Source organism: Mobula hypostoma, chromosome 6, assembly GCF_963921235.1.
Source record: "Mobula hypostoma chromosome 6, sMobHyp1.1, whole genome shotgun sequence".
Taxonomy (NCBI): domain Eukaryota; kingdom Metazoa; phylum Chordata; class Chondrichthyes; order Myliobatiformes; family Myliobatidae; genus Mobula; species Mobula hypostoma.
Window position 1 is genome coordinate 131,103,387 of NC_086102.1, and position 20,660 is coordinate 131,124,046.

At 41.4% G+C, this 20,660-nt stretch overlaps 1 protein-coding gene across 4 annotated transcripts in view; it reads right to left on the minus strand.

Moving 5' to 3' along the window:
• The window catches only part of agap1 (ArfGAP with GTPase domain, ankyrin repeat and PH domain 1), a 683,413-nt gene that overhangs the window by 145,986 nt on the left and 516,767 nt on the right, over nt 1-20,660 (minus strand). The gene's annotated exons all lie outside the window — the stretch shown is intronic.

Genomic DNA, 20,660 nt, shown 5'->3' on the forward strand with positions numbered 1-20,660 from the left:
GACAATCTCACATTTTTATGCAGTCTCTTTCATTTGCCACGCCCTCATGCGTTCATTTAGCCTGTATGGATTCCCTTACCTTCGTGTCATCAACAAACATGAACAAATTATTCTTCCTCTCTTCATCCACATCACTGATGTGAATTGGAAGCAGGAAGCAGCACTGATCCCTGAGCAATGCCACAAGTAACATCCTCTAAATTTAAAAATTACCCATTTGATCCTACATCCTTTTGCCTGATAGTTAAACAATCTTAAAAGTTTATCACCTCCGATCCCATGTGTTCTACTTTTGTTTAATAAAGTCTAAGTAGACCACATCTACTGGCTTCCTTATTCTGTTATTCCTATTCTCAATATCTCTACAGTTTTATCAAACATTACTTGCCCTTCAAATGTCCATGGTTGCTGTATTCAATCATATTATTATTTTTTAAGGAGCACGCTATCACTTCCTTAGAAAAGGCTTCTAACATTTCCAGCACAGTGGTACATCTGATAGAGCTACTGCCTCATAGCTCCAGTAGCCCAGATACAATCCTGACCTCCTGGAGCTCTCTTGGTAGAGTTTGCATGCTCTCCCTGTGATCCTGTGGATTTCTTTTGTGTGTGCTCTCGTTTCCTCTCACACATTGACAGGTTGTGCCAAAGTGCCATATGACTCCATGACTATAAATGCTCCTGTCTCATTCTGTGAACTATCATGCTCATCTTTTTAAATATCTACAGATGCTTTTACTTTTTTTAAATATGCAGGAAAGGTTTATAGTGCTTTAGGAGACCTTTGCCATTCTTCAACCTAAGAAGTCTCTTGGGGTCAAGGATGATAACTCTTGTGGATTCTGAGTTGGCTGATGAGACAAGTGTGAGATACATTGTTGGGAATGAAGGTGCTTAGCAGAGTAAGGAGATGGGAGGTGGTGCACACCTTATGATTCTTACGTACTCCTGATAAATGGACTTGCAGTTCTCAAAACCATCCCCAAAGTTCATTCTCCACTTTGAGCCATTACATGCCAAGGATTTCCTCAAGTTCATGGGGATAGAAGGAGGCTGTTAGATCTTCCTTGAATTTGTCTCTCCATCCACCAGGTCATAGGAGCTTGGTGTCATGCATGTGAACACCATGGCCACCTCATGCAGTAGACTGGAACCTCAATCCTGCACATGTTGGCCTGACTGAAGATGCTGATGCTTGTTTATTTATACTGTCAGTAGATTTGACGGATTTTGTGGAGATTTTGCGGGCAACATCTCTTGCTTTAAGGGGTTTTCTTTAGTTAGCCATTGCTTCTGAAGCATACAGCCAAGTAGGTAGACAGTTGGCCATGGGAATCATCAAATGCCAGTTTTGGAACCCTGATCTTCAGGCATAGTTTTCCTCAGTTGGCCAGAAGTTTCGCTGGTGTAGTGAAAGAGATTGACACTTGCCCTCATTGATTGATGCTCTGGACCTGAGGAAGGTGGCCCATGTTTCCCAACCCTGTTTTATTGTGATGGGGTTGAATAGTGGATGTTAGGTGTAAGGCACATGACTTCTTATGTTCCAGTGAATGAGTCAATGATCAGCTGGAGCTCAACCTTTGAGCACATCAATCACACATGTGTTTGGATACTGTAGATCAATAACTAAAGCTGGAATGACCATGATAGAGATGGCACAGCTCGGACCTATTACCCTTTGTCCTGTGCCAACTTGTTGGAGAAAAGGTGCATCAACTTAGTGATAAAGACTGAGAGAGGTGTTTGGGCGAAGACACAGCCTTGCTCAAAGTGGAAACTGCACCAATAGTTACTCAAGCAAAACCATAACATAAAATTATTAATACTTGTACTGGTACATTTGTACGGACACAGCTAAAAGATGTTTTGTTCCTCTATTGTTTTTGTAAATAAATGCTTCTTGAACAAGCCAAAAGTTGTGTGTGTGTGTGTGTGTGTGTGCGTGTGTGCGTGAGAGAGAGAGAGAGAGAGAGAGAGAGAGAGAGAGAGAGAGAGAGAGAGACAGACAGACAGACAGACAGACAGACAGCAGGGAGGGGAGAGTGGGGGCGAAGGGAGAAGGGGAGAGGGAGAGAGATATCACTGAAGCCCCCTACCCACACTCCTGAAGACTCAAGCACATCTCAGATTGCTCTCATCGTAAATATTTTTAATTTAGTCCCTCCACTTTCATTAATTATTAGGCTACTCTAAAAATTTCAATCAATTAAAAATTATAACCATCCATTTGCAGAATGACTTTGTGCTGCCTACTGCCATCCTGGCTATGTGCCAGTGTGCAGACAAATGCTATCAGTGTTTCTGACTATGACGAGTGCAGAAAGACCATGCATAATTGACTAAAAGATGGGCTAAAACTGTGGCCAATCAGTGTGTGATCAAAACCCGTGGAATATTGAGTGCTACTTGATTACAGAATACATATCTTTACTCTCCTCCCTTGAACACATCATGAAATCTCTTCAAGGTCTAGAGTGCCATAATATGATCATTACTGTCAAGCAGTATGAAGTGCATACTATTGGTTTCAGGTTAGAGACTCATACTTCACAGGAGTAATTTTCTTTTATTTTACTATGTTTGAGATTGCAGTCCATTAAAGCAAAGAGGCAAAAGGGCTGTTTAAAGATCATAACAGAGCACACAAAGCAGAATGTGTGTTCTGGAACAGAGAGCAGATGTAGTTTGACGAGAAATAAAACAATTTTTTTTAAATCTCATTGTGGCTGCGTTAAAACCCTTCAGCATGAGATGTTAAAACACCTCCACCTAGGAACGAGACAGTGTCCGTCAGTTATATTGAAAGCGGTTGAAACACTTTGGAAAACTCAGCTGTGCTCCTTTTCTGCAAGTACACAGATTTATTGATGAGCTCTCCCCATTCTGATGTCCTCGTGGCTCCCTAAATCTGCCTCTATACAAGTACAGGGTGAATGGCTTGCTATTCTCTACTTTACAGCAAGGCATTCTTCTGATGTTATGCCTGATAATTTCCTCCATGGATTTGGCACATGGCCCACTCAAACCAAACATTACATTCAATTGGAGGACAGGAATATCAAAATAGCTTTCTACTCCTTAAAATTTAAAAAAAAACTCACCCCCACTAAAAAGGGTAAAAGATAAAAGATTTAGAGATTTAGCAATGCATTTCACTGTATGTCTCGATGTACATGTCACATGAGCACAGAAACATACTATGAGATGTGTTTCGGTCAACAACCAATACAGACCGAGGACTGTGCTCGAGCAGGGGTTCCCAACCTTGTTTATGCCATGGACCCCTACCATTAACCAAGGAGTCCATTGGGAACCCCTGTGCTAGGGGCAGCCAGCAAGTGTTGCCATGCTTCTGGTGCCATCGTAACATGCCCACAACTTGCTACACCAAACCCAAAATATTGAAAGACCCTAAACTTTTCAATGGTTCCTTTGTCACTCTTCTTAAAAAGGTTTGGAAACAAACACTTACAGAATGATAGAATCATCTTACATCATGACTCATTGCAGCCTCAAAGAATCAAGGTGATACAGCACTGAAATCTGCACGCCGGCCCACTGTGTCCAAGCTGACCATTTAGTGCTCATTTACATCAATCCAACATTAGCCTACATTCCCATCAACTTCTCCCAGAATCAACCACAGATAATTTATGGTGCCCAGTTAGTCTAACAAACCGCAGGCAGATGTGGGAGGATACCCATGTAGCCACGGGCAAATTCTACACAGACAATGCCTGAGATCAGTATTCAACCTGGATCACTAGAGCTGTAGGGTAGCAATCGATTAGCATGACTGATAAGATCAACCCCATTAGTCCAATTGCCCTGCTGTTTCCCAATAGTCCTGTGAATATTCCTTCTCAAATGTCTAGCTAATTCCCTTTGAGTTTCCCTGCGGAGGCCAAGTCATTGGGTATACAGTACTTAAAGTGGAGATCAATAGGCTCTTGATTAGTCAGGCTGTCAAAGGTTATGGAGAGAAGGCAGGAGAATGGGGTTGAGAGGGATAATAAATCAGCCATAGTGGAATGATGAAGCAATCCTGATAGGCCCAGTGGCTTAATTCTGCTTCTATATCTTATGGTCTAAAAGGCTGAAAGGTGAAATGTTTAAGGGGAATATGAGGGGAACAAGCTCATGTGTTTATCTTGAGGAGAGGATGAGGAGAGTGTGGAACAAGCTGCAGTGGAAGAGGTGGACGTGGGTTGGATTTCAGCATTTAAGAGAAATCTGGATAAGTACCTAGATGGGAGGGGTATGGAGGACTATGGTCTGGATGCAGGTCAATCAGACTAGGTAGAATAATAGTCTGGCATGGACTAGATGGGCCAAAGGGCCTGCTTCTGTGCCACAGTGCTGTATGACTATGAAGTTAATTACTGATTCTGTTTCCACAACCCCATAGGCAGCCAACTCCAAATTATAACCAGTCTTCTTGTAAAGAGGATTTTTCTCACATTCTCCTTGCATCTTTTGCTTTAAGTTTTAATTTCGAGTGGCAGGTCCTTGAAGCATCCACTAAAGGGACCCGCTTCTCTCTCAATACCCTACCCACACTGCCAAGAGGAAAACAGGCATAGGTGTTGCCAGCAATTCAACTGCAAGCGGAAGCCCTACCCCAGCAATTATTTTTATGTTAGGAGTTCAGGTAACCATATTTTGGATTGATAAACTGGCTTTTTGATCAAGGCACAAACATTAGCATTTAAAAGTGCAGATCTGGTAGAGGTATTTCAGGCTATGGGAGGTCTGTATCAGGTTTGATGGGAAATTTGTGAAGCTACAGCATGAGCTACAGGAATGCTAAACAAGTCAAGGTAACATGCTCAATCCACAGAATGAAGCAATCCTGCAATCTGTGCTCTGCATTTCAATAAATATATTGGAGTACGAGCTTCCATGTGTATGCCAATGTCTTCAGCTGGTGACCACTTCCAACTAGACGGCCAAGAACAACAGGTGAATGAGAACATCAATCCTGCACACACTCTTCCAAATCATTCTGACTAGTAAATATGGCACAATTTCTGGGTCAAATTCATGGAGATCCCTACCTAACGGAGTTGTGGGAGTTCCTTCACAATAAGGATCACAGCAGTTTAAAAGGACTTACCATAAATACTGATTAGGATGGCTGATTACAGTCTACCTTGCCAGTGATACCATGAGACAAATGAAACAAACTTTGTGCTCAGTAAATGTCTGCCTCCTCCTGAGTCACACCATTACAGACACCAGCCCTTGAAAAACTCTACACACTGAGCATGTTATCAGGAAGGAGTTATTTAAAGAAGGGATTACCAACCTGGGGCCCACAGATCCCACGGTTTACGGCAGAGGTCCATGACATAAAAAAAGGTTTGGAACCTTTGGTTTAAAGTAAAAGTTATAGAACTGAACTTCATCCAGGCTACAGTACTGCAGCCTTGTACAAAAGAAGTATCTACGCTAATGGTCAAGCTGTCCTCGAAAACCCAACAAAGAACAAGACTTCCAATTACCATGTACTATGTCATGAGCCTATTCTCAATCCCTAGATACCAGTAGTAGTGCCCCTCTCTAGACTCTCTCTATACTTACCACCATCTCGGTAAAGCAACGTAATCCAGGACTCTCCCATCCACCCTGTACATTCTCACTTTTTCCCCTCCCATAGAGCAGAAAATACAAAAGCCCGAAAGCACATAGAGTCAACAGTGCTGTATTAGTACCCCACACACCCACTGATCACTGGTCTCTTTCCTCCTGTTAGAACTACAGCTCCAAACCACATCACAGATCAGGTCCAAATGTGACTAAAAAGAGCCGAATTCCAGAATGAAAATGAAAAGAGACAAGAGTGATGGCAAGGAGTTATAAAAACATCTTGTTACATCCTATCTGGATGTATTAAGGTTCTGCACATGGACTGCAGAGTTGTGGACACAGCTCAGCACATCACAGAAAGCAGCCTCCCCTCCATGCACTCAAACTATAATACTCAGTACCTCAGTAAAGCAGCCAACATAATCAAAGACCCCATTCACCCCAGACATCCTCTCTTCTCCCCTCTGCCATCAGGCAGAAGATACAAACGTCTGAAAGCACTTCCACCAGGCTCAAGGCCAGCTTCTACCTTGCTGTTATAAGACTATTGATTGGTTTCCTAGTACAATCTCTTGACCTCACAATCTACCTTGTTATGATCTTGCATCTTATTGTTTACCTGAACTTTCTCTGTTGCAGTTATACTTTATTCTGCATTGTCATTGTTTTACATTGTTCCACCTCAATGCACTGTCATGATCTGATCCATATGAACAGTATGCAAGACCAACTTTTCAGCGTAACATGGTATACGAGACAATAATAAACCAATTCCAATCACTAAAGGTGAATTCATTGGATGCAGCACAATGACACAGATAAAAGAACTGTTTGTTCTCAGCTCTAATGGCCCTGATTCAATCCTGACCTTGGGCGCTGTCTGTGTGGAGTTTGTATGCTCTCCTTGTAACTGGGTGGTTGTCCTCTGGATGCTAGGATTTTCCTCTCATATCCCAAATATCCATGTGTTGGTAACATCCAGAAAATGACATTGTTGCCACACCGGACGCTACTGCTCAGGCTGTGCCCAAGATCCATCTTCAACTGCTTCACCAACGATTGTCCTCCCCTCTCTCCTCCTGCGGATGTTCACTGCTGATTGCAATGGCTCATCCCCTTCACAAGTTTTCTGATAATTATGGAGACTGTCCTTGCGCTCAGCGTGAACTTGATAGAACTCTTATCTGTGACTAGTTAGTGACAAATAATTTTCATGCCACACATGGACCAAGCAACGGCCACCTTAAATACGTTCAATCTCCTTCTCTCGGCATTCAATGACATTACCATCATCACCAACCCCACCACCACTGAGTTAACATTGATCTGGACTAAGTACGTGCACATGCACATTGTGGTGACAAGAGCAGGACGCATTATCTACAAGTGACTCTTTTTCTGATTCTCTGGAGGCGATCCATCACCCATGAGGCACTGTTAAAAAGACTGATGACGTATTCTCCACTCACCAAGACGGGCACGGCTCCAACCACTTTCAAAAACAAGTCCAACAACATCAGGACCAACCAGACCATGGATAAGCATCTCCACTTCCACCTTGAGCCTTTCCTTCTTCCACCACCTGAACAGTGTATCCAGCAGTATCTTCCCGGAGCAGCAATGCCCAAACTGCTAATCTCAAATCACCCAGAAGTAAGGGCAGTTCCATGGAAACACACTGAGAATCATGAGTTTAAAAAATCCTGTTCTTTTGTTCCAAAATCTCCTTTCCTAACTGCGTGAGGAGAGAACCATAACTACACAACTGTGATGGTTCAAGAAAATGATGTTTCAAAAGGACATTTGAGATGGATGTCATATGTCGATTAAAAGCAAAGAGTTGAGCATGGAATTGGATCTTTACAGTGCACTGCTTAGGAGCTCTGCATTTTTGAGCTGTTATCATCCATGCGAGATGTCCTCCCTGCTCCTTATGAAAGACACTATGACTATCAAAGCACAGCAGACATGGGACTGCAGATATCATGCTACAAGATTATTTGGAGTTTTGGTATAGAAATGGGAAGAGTTTTTGTTTTAAAATATTATCAGTCTGCTAGATCCTTTCACTCTCTCCATTCCACAGGACAAAGATTCACATGAAGTCATACTGCTTCACATTATTGTATGTTAATTCTTTATCCTGTATATAAGACAACGTACTGACAGGAATCTATGCCCTAAGACCATTAGACATAGGAGTAGAGTTAGGCTATTCGGCCCATTGAGTCTGCTCCAGCATTTTACCATGGCTGATTTATTATCCCTCTCAACCCCATTCTCCTGCCTCTTGATATTCTTACTAATCAAGAACCTATCAACTTCAGCTTTAAATATAAACAATGATTTGGCTTCCACAGTTGTCTGTGGCAATAAATTTCACAGATTCACTACTCAGGCTGAAGAAATTCCTCTTCGTCTCTGATTCTGAAATAGAATGTTACTGCTGATGCAACCTATTCCTGCATACTAAGATACTTCAGTCCCCCACCCCCACCCCCCATTATGGCAAAATCCTGAGTGAAAAGTATTTCAAGTCTGCGGAATTTGTATTCCCGATGCTTCTAAAGACATTGCTCTGGATCTAACAACCACAGATCTTAAGGACCTCAATTTCAATCCCAACAAATGCTAAACAGGCTCTTCTCAAGTAAGTAGTGAAAGGAAGGAAAAATATAATGATATGCAATTAAAAAAAAATAAAGATCTTGCATTAATACTTATAATCCCATGGTGTTCTAAGATCCTTTATGACCAATTCTGAATCACCTTTGTAATGAGGCTGCTATTGTAACATTGGAAGTTTAGTAGTTGATTTGGGAGTTGATCCCCAAACCTTCTAACCCAGCAAGAAATGAGACATAACAACACTGTTTCTGGATTTGTAGACGGAATAAGTAGGATTGCTAATCCCGACTGCTATGAATTGAACCAAGCCTTGCTCGAGCATCTGATGAGGATTGCTTTTATAACCAGATGAGGTCAATCAAATATCCCACTAGCAATTGTGCCCTAACCTGACACAGGAAGAACGGCAGTTGGGCACAGCATACCCATCCGTGAAGGTGCACCCTCTGCATGAATCATCACAGTACTGTGGTACAGCAAGTAGAGCCACAGTCTCACAGTGCCAGAGACTTGAGTTCAATCCGAACCTTGGATGCTATCTGTGTGTAAAGTGTGGGATTCCCTCAGGTACTCCGGTTTCCTCCCATAGTTATGTAAGTTAATTGGCTGATATAAATTGACCCTAGTGAGTAGGTGTGGTGGGATCTGCATGGAGTTAAAAGGAATGTGTAGAGAATTAAAAAAAGATCAGTGTAGGATTGGTGTAGGTGGTATTTGAATGTCAATGTGGATTTGGTGGGCCAAAGGACCAGTTTCTGAGCCGAATTTCTCCGACTTGATCTTCAGGAGACTAAGTGGGAACAGGTAAGGCCAAGTTGTGTCAATCAAGTCTGACACAAAGGAGCTGCCACACAGCAACCTGCTTTTGAAGTAAAACAATGACACTTACAAAGTGCAGTTGGTGAGCAGAAACAAAAATAGACCATGGACGCTACTATCACTTCTCTGACATGGTCTACGCTGTCACTGGGTGTTTTATCACCACTTCAAAAGGGAAATTTCTTCGATGATGGCATGGTGGCGTAATGGTTAGCACAATGCTTTCCAGCACCACCTGTAAAATCGATCAGGGCTCACTTCCACCACAGTCTGTAAGGAATTTGTACATTGTCTCTGTGACTGCAAGGGTCACTTCTGGATGCTCTGGTTTCTTCCCATGTTTCAAACATGTACAGGTAAGTTGTGGGCATGTTATAGTGGCACTGAAAGTATGGCAACACTTGGATGTGTTGGTTGTTGAAGCAAATGATGCATTTCACTGTATGTTTCAATATACAAAATAAAGCTAATCTTCAAAACCTTTTAATCCTTCAATCCCATGACTTCATTTCTTAAGCTGGAAATCGATGTGAGAGTGTGGCTACCATGTGTCAGAGTACATCTTCAATCAAATTATACTTTGCACTCTAGGGAACTAGTAAGATCTATGGAATTATGACCCTGATGTTGAGAAAGTGTTTCACATGTGAACTGAACAAATTTAAGGCTGGTAATTATGGGATAGGTGTCAATAAATAGATAGAGTCATAGAAACATACAGCATGGAAACAGGTCCTTGGCCTACTGGAGTCCGTGCTGAACACCAACCTATTTACATCAGTCCCAGTTTTTAAAATTTGCATCACATTTCCTCAGATCCCACTGCTCACCAGCATACTTGAGGCAAATAACAGCGGCCAGTTAACCTACAAAACTGCAGCTTGGGAGGAAACCAAAGGACCTGGAGGAAATATATGTGGTCACCAGAAAAACATGCAAACTCCACCCAGGCAGCAACCGAGGTCAGGAATGAACCAGGGTCTCTGGTGCTGAGGTATCAGCTGCACTGATATGTTGCCTCGGCTTATAGAATATTCCATTTCAGGAAGTCAGACAAACTTTTTCGAGATAGGGTTTACAACTTGAAAGTTGTTGTCACAAAGTGTGCAGATTGCTGTTCATTTCAGGGAAACCACACAAGTACACAATCATGAAGACTTGCTCCTAGACCAAGATGGAGCAAATTGGGGTTGGGGGGGTGGGGAGGAGGCTTAAGTGTATTATAAACTGGCAGAAACCTGGGAGGACACATGGGCTGCTTCTCTGCTAATGTTCAATGGTCACATTCCAGAGCTGCTCAGAGTTTGGTGAGAGGTGATGATTTCCCTCAGGATCTGAAGTGAAAGGGTTTGTCCTTATGTTGCACCTTCTGAAACCTGGCACTCATCAACAAGCCAATTAATTAGTTGCTGAAGTATTACAATGTTGGGAATACATCAGGTTTGAATCTTCCACGTTTTTTAATTTTAACTGAGTTCAGGAACTTTTTCCTCAGCTTTTATTAATGTTCTGCAAGTTGGGTATTTCAGATAATTTAAAAAAAATTAATCAAGACTTGCATCAATTTTCAACTCTATAAAGTGCAACTAAATCAAAATGGATAATAATAATAATTACAGCTTACCTCAAGCTTCACCTTAATTATTTCATTAATACAAGCTACATTTTCACAAAAACATTTTGCTTTTCTGTCCCATTTTGTTCTGAGCGTTTTCTCTACTGGTCTTCCCCCCCCCCTCATTACCTAGCTGATTGGCAGAGTGGATAATTTTAGGGATAATTTTTAACTGCGAAAAACTAATTCTTAAAAAAAATACAATTTTCCTGGGTTTGGGACAGTTTAAAAAAAATCTTATATTGGTTAAACCAAAAATTCAAAGCATGTGACAGACTTGCTGCAAAAGCAAGATCCCACAATCAACTATGAGATGATAATAAGGTGATTTTTTTTAGGTGAAATGAAAGTCACAAAACTGCAGATGTTGGAAATCTGAAAAACCCAAAAAGCTGAAAAAAGAACTAAAATTTGAAGCCTAATATTTGCTCTCAGAACTGAGAAAGAGAGAAAAAAAAATCATAGTCATAGAATTGTACAGGCACAGAAACACACCCTTTGGCCCATCTAGTCTATGTCAAACCCTTCGAGTTGTCTAGTCTCACTAACGTGCACTGGGACCATTGCCTTCCATAGCCCTACCATCCATGTACCTACCCAAACTTCTCTTAAATGTTGAAATTAAGCTTAATGCACCTTTTGAGCTGATAGTTTGTTCCACACACTCACAATCCTCTGAGTGAAGAAGTATCCCCTCATATTCCCCATAAACATTCCATCTTTCACCCTTAACGCATATCCTCTGGTTGCAGTCCCAACCAACCTCAGAGGAAAAAGCCTGCTTGCATTTACTCTATCTATACTCTTCATAGTTTAGTATACCTCTATCAAATCTCCCCTCAATCTTAAGCAACGCACACAAAATGCTGGAGAAAAGTCAGCAGGCCAGGCAGCATTTATGGAAAAGAGTAAACAGTCGATGTTTCAGGCCAAGACCTTTCATCAGGACTGGAAAGAAAGAGGAGAAGTCAGAGTAAGAAAGTGAGGGGTGGGGAGGAAGAAGTATAAGGTGGTAGGTGATAGGTGAAACCAATCTTCTATGTTCCAAGGAATAAAGTCCTAACCTATTCAATTTTTCCTATAACTCAGGTTTTCCAGACTGGGCAACATCCTCGTAAATTTTCTCTGACTCTTTCAACTTTACTTTCCTGTAGGTAGGTGACCAAAACTGCATACAATACTTCAAATTAGGCCTCACCAATGTCTTGTACAATTTCAACATAACATCCTAACTCCTGCACTCAATATGAAGGCCAATGTGCCAAAAGCTTTCTTTGCAACCCTATCTACCCGAGACCCCACTTTGAATAAATTATGGACCTGTATTTCCAGATCTCTTTTTTTAACCACACTCCTCAGTGCCCGACTGTTCACTGTATAAGACCTACCCTGGTTAGTCCTGCCGAAGTATAACACTTCTCACTTGTCTAAATTAACTTCCATCTGCTTTTATCTTACAGCCCATTTTTCCAATTGGTTCAGATCCCGCAAGCCATGTTAGTCTTCCCCACTGTCCACTACACCCCCAATCTTGGTGTCATCCACAAATTTGTTGATCCAATTAACCACATTATCATCCAGGTTGTTGATACAGATGTCAAACAACAACAGACCCAGTACTGATCCCTGCAGCACTCCACTAGGCACAGGCTTCCAATCAGAGGGGGCACCATCTACTACCACTCTCTGGCTTTTCCCACAAAGGCAATGTCTAAATTTACTACCTCATCTTGAATGCCGAGTGACTGAACTTTCTTGGCCAACCTCCCATACAGTACCTTGTCAAATACTTTACTGAAATGCATGTAGACAACATCTACTGCCTTGCTTTCATCAGCTTCCCAGGATGATGACGTAAATCTCAAAGTTCAAAGTACATTTATCATCAAGGTACATATATGTCACCATATACAACCCTGGGGATGGCACAGTAATGAAGTGGTTAGTACAATGCTTTATAGTACAGAAGACCAGGGTTCAATTTCCATCACTGCCTGCCAGAAGTTTGTATGTTCTCCCCGTGATCGTGTGGTTTCCTCCGGGTGCTCCGGTTTACTGGTTGGTAGGTAAATTGGTCAATGTAAATTGTACTGTGATTAGGCTCGGATTAAATCAGAGGGAGGGGCGGCGTGGTCTGAAGGCCTATTTTGCATTTTATCTCAATAAAATTTTTTAAAATGTTCAATAAATCCATAATAGAATCATTGAAAAACCACACCAACTGGGCTTTCAGCCAGTGTGCAAAAGACAATAAACTATGCAAATACAGAAATAAATAAAAAGCAATAAATATTGAGAACATGAGATGAGGAGTCCTTGAAAGTGACTCTTCATCTCATGTTCTCAATATTTCTTGCTTATTTATATTTATTAGTAAAGTCACTTTTGGGGTAATACAGACCGGACACAGTCCCTCCAAGTCCGCCCCATCAACCATCCAGTTTACACCACACCAATACCCCATTTTTGTTCTCCCCACATTCCCATCAACCACTCACTGACACACAGGGGACAATTTACAAAGGCTAATTAACCTACTAATCTCTACCTCCTTTTAATCATTAGATACAGTATAGAGTCCAAAGCTCAAGGTGGTGGAATAACTTAGCTTACCATGACAAGGGTCCTGTAGTAATCACAGTTATTGCTCCAGGTTTTACAGTTATCTTATAATTTCAGCAATACAGCCCAATGCTGTTTCCTTGTAATGTTGTTATAAAGCCATCACTTAATTACTTCCCTCGCTAATACTACAAAGCATTTAGCAGAAATATTTGAATTAAAATTGAAAGATTATGAGCACTTTTATTTAATGGGCCAGTGTGGATGGAAGTAAAATGTTCAAAGCACAAGAAGGTGAAATAACTTAGTTCACCATGACAAGGATCCTGTATTAATCATAGTTATCATTCCATGTGTTTCAGTAATTTTATAATTTTATGATAATTCTTTGTATATGGTTCTCAAAGAGGTCAGGTTTCCAAACCTGGTTGAGTGACAGATTAGAATGAATCCTATATAAATGGTTTCTTAATGCAAGTCTGATTAAAATTGCATTAACCATTATGCCAATGAAAAATTTTGTAAGTTCATTTTTATGAACAATTCACTTTATTTTTTAAGCAAGGAATCAAGCAAACAGGAAGCATACCATTAGTAAGTTCATGCTCCTTTCCTGTAGTTTTGTGTTAAGCTAAGAATGATGTCCCCCTCGCTAGTGAAGGTTCAATAAAGTCTCTTGACCTTCAGTGATTTATGGATTTTAAATATACTAGCTAGACAGTTTATTGAATTTAGATACTCACATGTGCTTAAGGAGCCACGTCAGTTGTGTATTTAACCTCACGCAGTTGGGAAATTATGAGCTAACAAACAGACCATTTATTTCGTGGAAGTTATTCCTTTGGTGAACAATTGCCAATGACAAATGTTAACAATGATGCCACTGAAACAATACTTGCTGCTATGGTTAATGCAGTCGTCTACCAGTTGTCACTTCACCTTGGGAGTGAACCTGATGGGCCCTTGGGAATACATTGTAGAGCATCGTGAATCAAGATTGCATCTGCTTTTAATCTGTAATTTATAAAGAAACCTACATTATCATCTATGAAAATGGTTTATTAGTCACTAAAACCGGGGTAAAATCAAGGATAAACACCAGTAATATCCCATGTGAGAGAGATAGAGAGAGAGATAGAGAGAGGGAGAGAGAGGGAGAGGGAGAGGGAGGGGGAGGGAGAGGGAGGGAGAGGGAGGGAGAGGGAGGGAGAGGGAGGGAGAGGGAGAGGGGGAGAGAGAGAGAGGGAGAGAGAGAGAAAACAATCATGAAGTGAGTCTGTGCCTTTCCTACAGAGAACACACACATTGAATTTGCAAAAAAGATAAGGGGTAAGAGATGGAATCATCATCACCATGGGTGTAATTTTGTGCTTATGAAAGAAGAGAAGTTATTCAGGACATTGATGAATCCACATTCTGTAGTGTCTCTGTGTGGTGCCTAAGCAAGTCCTGTTGGGGTTCTCTCCTCCGAAATCAGGTTACCCATTTTCAGCCTGGGAGCCATTTCAGCTGTCACCTAGGATGAAAGTAAGTCCAGTTCTACTTGCTTGATCACAACCTTTGGGAAAGCATCTGTGTGGACTAGCTGTTATTTGAGAACTGAATATAGCCTGCTGAGATACATAGTCCAAACATACAAAGGCTGACTATCCAGACAAGATGCAGAAGGGTAATGAACAGGTCACCAGGGAAACATCAGGGAAAAGATACTTCAAATGTTGAAATAAAACAAGCACACCTTAGAGGCATATAGATTCCGTGTTTTCTACCAATCTTTTGATTGACAATTATGGTTATATTGGACCGAGTGCAGGTCGGTGGGACTAGGCGAGAGTATGAGTTCGGCATGGCCTAGAAGGGCCGACATGGCCTGTTTCCGTGCTGTAATTGTTATATATATTAATTGTTATAATTTCAATTTTTTTCTGGTGAAAGTCAGGGCACCGAAGAGAATCTGGGCCAATAGCGTTGGTTAGTATGGAATGTTACTGATGATGAATAAGGGTCAAAAGTTGAAACTCTGAAGGCACAGCATGCAACCATTTTCTTCATTACGCTGATAATTTTTAGGCTAAAGCTCACATTAATGCAAGCTGAAGAAACCGAGGTTGCAGGAGGCAGGTAACTGGGCGACTGTCAGAAGGAAGGGAAATGGACAGCCAGCGCAGAGTACCCCTGTGGTCGTTCTCCTCAATAATAAGTATACCACATTGAATACTATTGAGGGGGACAACCTACCAGGGGTGAGCTGCAGGGACGGGGTCTCTGGCTCTGAATATGCTGCTATGGCTTAGGAGAGAAGAGAGGTGAAGAGGACTGCAGTGTTGATTGGAGATTCCATAGTCAAAGGAACAGAGATGAGATTCTGTGGGTGAGACAGGGTCAGGGATGTCTCTGACTAGGTCCATGGTATTTTCAGGGGGGAGGGTGAGCAGCCAGAAAGTCTTGGTACATATTGGCGCGAATGGCATTGGTAGGAAAGACGAGGAGGTCCTGAAGAGAGATTTTTGGGAGCTAGGCGGAAGGCTGCCAAACAGGACCTCCAGAGCAGTAATCTCCGGATTGCTGCCCTTGCCACGCGCCACTGGGGGTAAGAAAAGGATGATTTGGCAGAGAAACGCGCAGCCAGCAAGGGTTCAAACTTATGGATCACTGGGATGTCTTCTGGAGAAGGTATGACCTGTACAAAAGGGATTGAGCTCAAGGGGGATCAATATCATTGTGGGCAGGTTTGCTAGAGTTGTTCGGGTGGGCTTAACCTAATTTAGCAAGGGGATGGGAACCAGAGTGATAGTGTTGAGGATGAGATTGTTGGTTTACAAACGGAGGCAATGTGAGGTGAGACTGCTAGCCAGGAGAAGCAGATGATAGGGCAAAATTGCAGTCAACAGGATGAGTTGCAACGTAAAAGGTGGACTAAATCGAAAAGGGTGAACAGAGGACTGAAGGTATTTTTTTTTATATACACACGGTATATGGAATAAGATAGATGAACTTGTAGCACAGTTACAGATTGGCATGTATGATGCAATGGGCATCCCTGAATTTTGGCTGAAAGATTATAGCTGGGAGCTTAGCATCCAGGGATACCCACTGTATCAAAACGACAGGCAGGTAGGCAGAGGGAGTGGGGTGGCTCTATTGGCAAAAAGTGAAACAAAAAATTAGAAAGAGGTGACATAGGGCCAGAAGATGTTGAATCATTGTGGGTAGAACTAGGAAACTGCAAAGGTAAGAAGACTCCGCCCCCACAAACACTAGAAAGAATGTTGTCTACAAATTACTATGGGAGATAGAAAATGCATGGCAATATTACCAATATTACGATAGTCATGGGGGATTTCAATATGCAGGTTGAATGGGAAAATCAGGTTGGTGCTGGATCTCAAGGGGGGGAATTTGTAGAATGCCTACAAGATGGCTTTTTAGAGCAGCTCATGGTTGAGCCCAGTAGGGAATCACCTATTCTGGATTGGGTGTTGTGCAATGAACTGAAATTGATTGAAGAACTTAACGAAACTATTAGGGACAAGTGACCATTATATGTTAGAATTCAGCCTGCAATTTGAGAAGCAGCAGCTAAAGTCATTTGTATTAATATTACAGTGGATAAAGGGAATTACAAAGGCATGAGAGAGGAGCTGGCCAAAACTGATTGGAAAAGAACACTGACAGAGATAATGGCAGAGCAGCAATGGCTGAAATTTCTGGGAGCAATCTGGAAGGTGCAGGGTACATACATCCTAAAGAGGAAGTAGTATTCTAAAGTCAGGATGACACAACCGTGACTGACAAATCAGAGCTATCGTAAAAGCCAAAGAGAGGGCATACAACAGAGCAAAAATTAGTGCGAAGTTGGAGGGATGGGAAGCTTTTAAAAACAACTAACTTAGAAAACAACTAAAAAGGTCATAAAGAAGGAAAAGATGGAATATGAAGGTAAGCTATTGAACAATATTAGAGAAGATAGCAAAGTTTCTTCATAAAAGTGCAAAAGAGAGGCGAGAGTGGATATCAGACTGCTGGAAAACGATGCTGGAGAGGTAGTAATGGGCAACAAGGAAATTGCGGATGAACTGAATAAGGAAATTGCAGATGAACTGAATAAGCACTTTGTAATAGTTTTCACTGTGGAAGACACTAGCAGAATGCTAGAAATTCTGGAGTGTTGGGGGTAGAAGAATGTTAAGTTCATTCGTAAGGCCAGTGATGTTGTGGGGATGGAACTGGACTCTCTAACGGTGGTGTCTGAAAAGAGGATGCTGTCCAAGTTGCATGCCATCTTGGACAATGTCTCTCATCCACTACATAATGTACTGGTTGGGCACAGGAGTACATTCAGCCAGATACTCATTCCACCGAGATGCAACACAGAGCGTCATAGGAAGTCATTCCTGCCTGTGGCCATCAAACTTTAAAACTCCTCCCTTGGAGGGTCAGACACCCTGAGCCAATAGGCTGGTCCTGGACTTATTTCCTGGCATAATTTACGTATTACTATTTAACTATTTATGGTTTTATTACTATTTATTATTTATGGTGCAACTGTTAACAAAAAACAATTTCCCCCAGGATCAATAAAGCATGACTATGACTAGTTGCCATTACTAGGGAGATGGTTCTTGGGAAACTGAAAGATCCGAAGGTAGATAAGTCACCTGGACCAGATGGTTAACATCCCAGGGTTTGGAAAGAGAAAGCTATGGACATTGTGAAGGCATAAGTAGTGACAGGAAAATAGCAAATGTCACTCCACTCTTCAAAATGAGAGAGAGAAGAAAGGAAATTATTGGCCAGTTAGTCTGATCTCAGTGGGTGGGAAAGATGTTTGAGTTGATTGTTAAGGATGAGGTTTTGGGGTACTTGGAGGCACATGATAAAATAGGCATGGTTTCCTCAAGGGAAAACCTTGCCTGACAAATCTGATGGAATTCTTTGAAGAAATAGCAAGCAGGATAGACAAAGGAGGCAAAGAGTAGGGATACAGGGAGCCTTTTCTGATTGGCTGCAGGTGTTCCACGGGGGTCTGTGTTGGGACCGCTTCTTTTCACATTATATGTCAATGATTTGGATGATGGAATTGAAGGTTTTGTGGCCAAGTTTGTGGAAGATACAAAGATAGGTGGAAAGGCAGGTGGTTTTGTTTAAGTAGAGAGGCTACTGAAGGACCTAAGACAGATGGAATACAGTGTCGGGAAATGTATGGTCATGCACTTTGGTAGAAGACATGAAAGGGTTGACTATTTTCTAAATGGAGAGAATATACAAAAAAACTGAGGTGTGAAGGGATTTGGGAGAGCTTGCACAGGATTCCCTAAAGGTTAATTTGCAGGTTGAGTTTGTGGTAAGGAAGGCAAATGCAATGTTAACATTCATTTTGAGAAGTCTAGAATATAAAACCAAGAATGTAATGTTGAGGCTTTATAAAGCACTTGTCGGCTTCATTTGGAGTATTAAGAGCGGATCTGGGCCCCTTGTCGAAGACAGGATGTGTTGACATTGGACAGAGTTCAAAGGAGGTTTACAAAAATGATTCCTGGATTGAAAGGCTTGTCATATGAGCAGCATTTGATGGCTCTGGATCTCTACTCACTGGAAATCAGAAGAATGAGGGGTAACCTCATTGAAATCTATCGAATGCTGAAAGGCCTCAACAGAGTGGATTTGGAGAGGGTTTTTCCTATGGAGGGGGAGTTTAAGACCACGGCCTGAAAATAGAGGGGTGTCCATTTAAAATGGAGGATGAATTCCTTTAGCCAGGGAGTTGTGAATCTGTGTTATCCATTGCTACAGGCAGCTGTGGAGACCAAGTCATTGGGTATATTTAAGGCAGAGGTCGATAGATTCTTCATTAGTCAGGGCCTGAAGGGTTACGCGGAGAAGGCAGGAGGAGACTGGGGCTGAGAGGGAAATGGATCAGCCATGATGAAATAACACAGCAGACTCGATGGACCAAATGGTCTAATTCTGCTTCTGCCTCTTATGGTCTTAAGGATTTAGTGTGAGAGCTAAAAGAAATCATGAAGTGCGTAAACAAAAACATTAACTGCAATAAGAGAATAGGGGAAACATCCCCAGCAGAAATAACATGAGTAAGAAATACTAGAAAATATATTAAAAGAAAGGAAGGGATAATGTGAATGTATGCTCATTTAATCCACACAAAGCTATAACAGCCAATGACGAAATGGCAAACTTGTTCATAAATGAGTCCTTGCAGTTCCATTCATGGTGACAAAAAAATATATAAAAGTAATTCGGGTTTGCTATGCTGCAAGAAAATAAGGAGTCTTACAATAACCAAATCTCAGCACCTGCTAGCTTCCACCCCAAGTCATTATTTTTGAGAATCTCCAGATTCAAGAATGATCTATTTTGAACGGAAAAAGTCAAAAGTCTTGTAAGTATGGAAGGAAAAAAACCAAGAAACTAAAAAGTCAGTTTTGTATTTGTTGTGGGGAAATTATTAAAGCCTATTATCTAGGACAGAGACATCACTCATCAAGTAATGAGTTGATCAAAGAATGTTATTAATTGCAGGTCATGCCTGACTAATCTCGTAACATTCCTGGAGAAGGTCAGAGAGTCACACAGCACAGAAAGAGGACTGAATAAAGAGAACACACTACTGTCAATACAAACTTCAGGGATGCACCTGAGAGGTCTTTGCAAGGAAAACTATTGGACAAACAAAAGAGCTTGGATCAGAAGTTACTTAGCAACAGATGTCTGTGGGCTGTTGGCCATCTGATAGCTCAATGGAGATTCATATATTGGCAAACATTAGCAAGACATAGAGGGGAGGAGTGAAGTCATGTCCCCAGGGTCTGCACTGGAAAATCTGATTTCACAATATATATTAATCACCTGGATGAAAGAATAAGAGGCACTATATTCAGGTTTACAAATGGTACTAGATTGTGCAATTGGGAGGTGAAGATTACATCGTCAGACTATCTAACTATGTTTAGAAAATATACAGAGCACACTTTACATTGATAAATCTATAAATTCGTGTGGGGAAGCGGGCAGTTATCCCATTTGGATGTAACTATTTTGTTCAGGAGTTTATCTTTATGAAACATGTTTCACATTCTCATGATGCTCACATTAATTTCAGTGTGGCAACTATTGTAACATAACTTCACTCTAGCCACAATATAGCAATGAAATTGGGGTTTTTGATGCAAAAAGAGTTAAATGCAGGCAAGAAAGCTGGGAGATTTTGCTGTTCTTCAACCTGGGCTATGTGATATTTAAATGCAGAACCACATTGGAGGATCAATTTAGATTTTGTCCTCTAGTCTACAAAATTGTATGTTGATCCACTACTATGTGACTTGGAAGCAAATATCTCACCATCTCACAGTACACTGAATGAAAATAGCAATTGCATATTTCATCTCGCAGCAGCTGTCTGGGATTTGTAGTTCAGGAGGAGTTT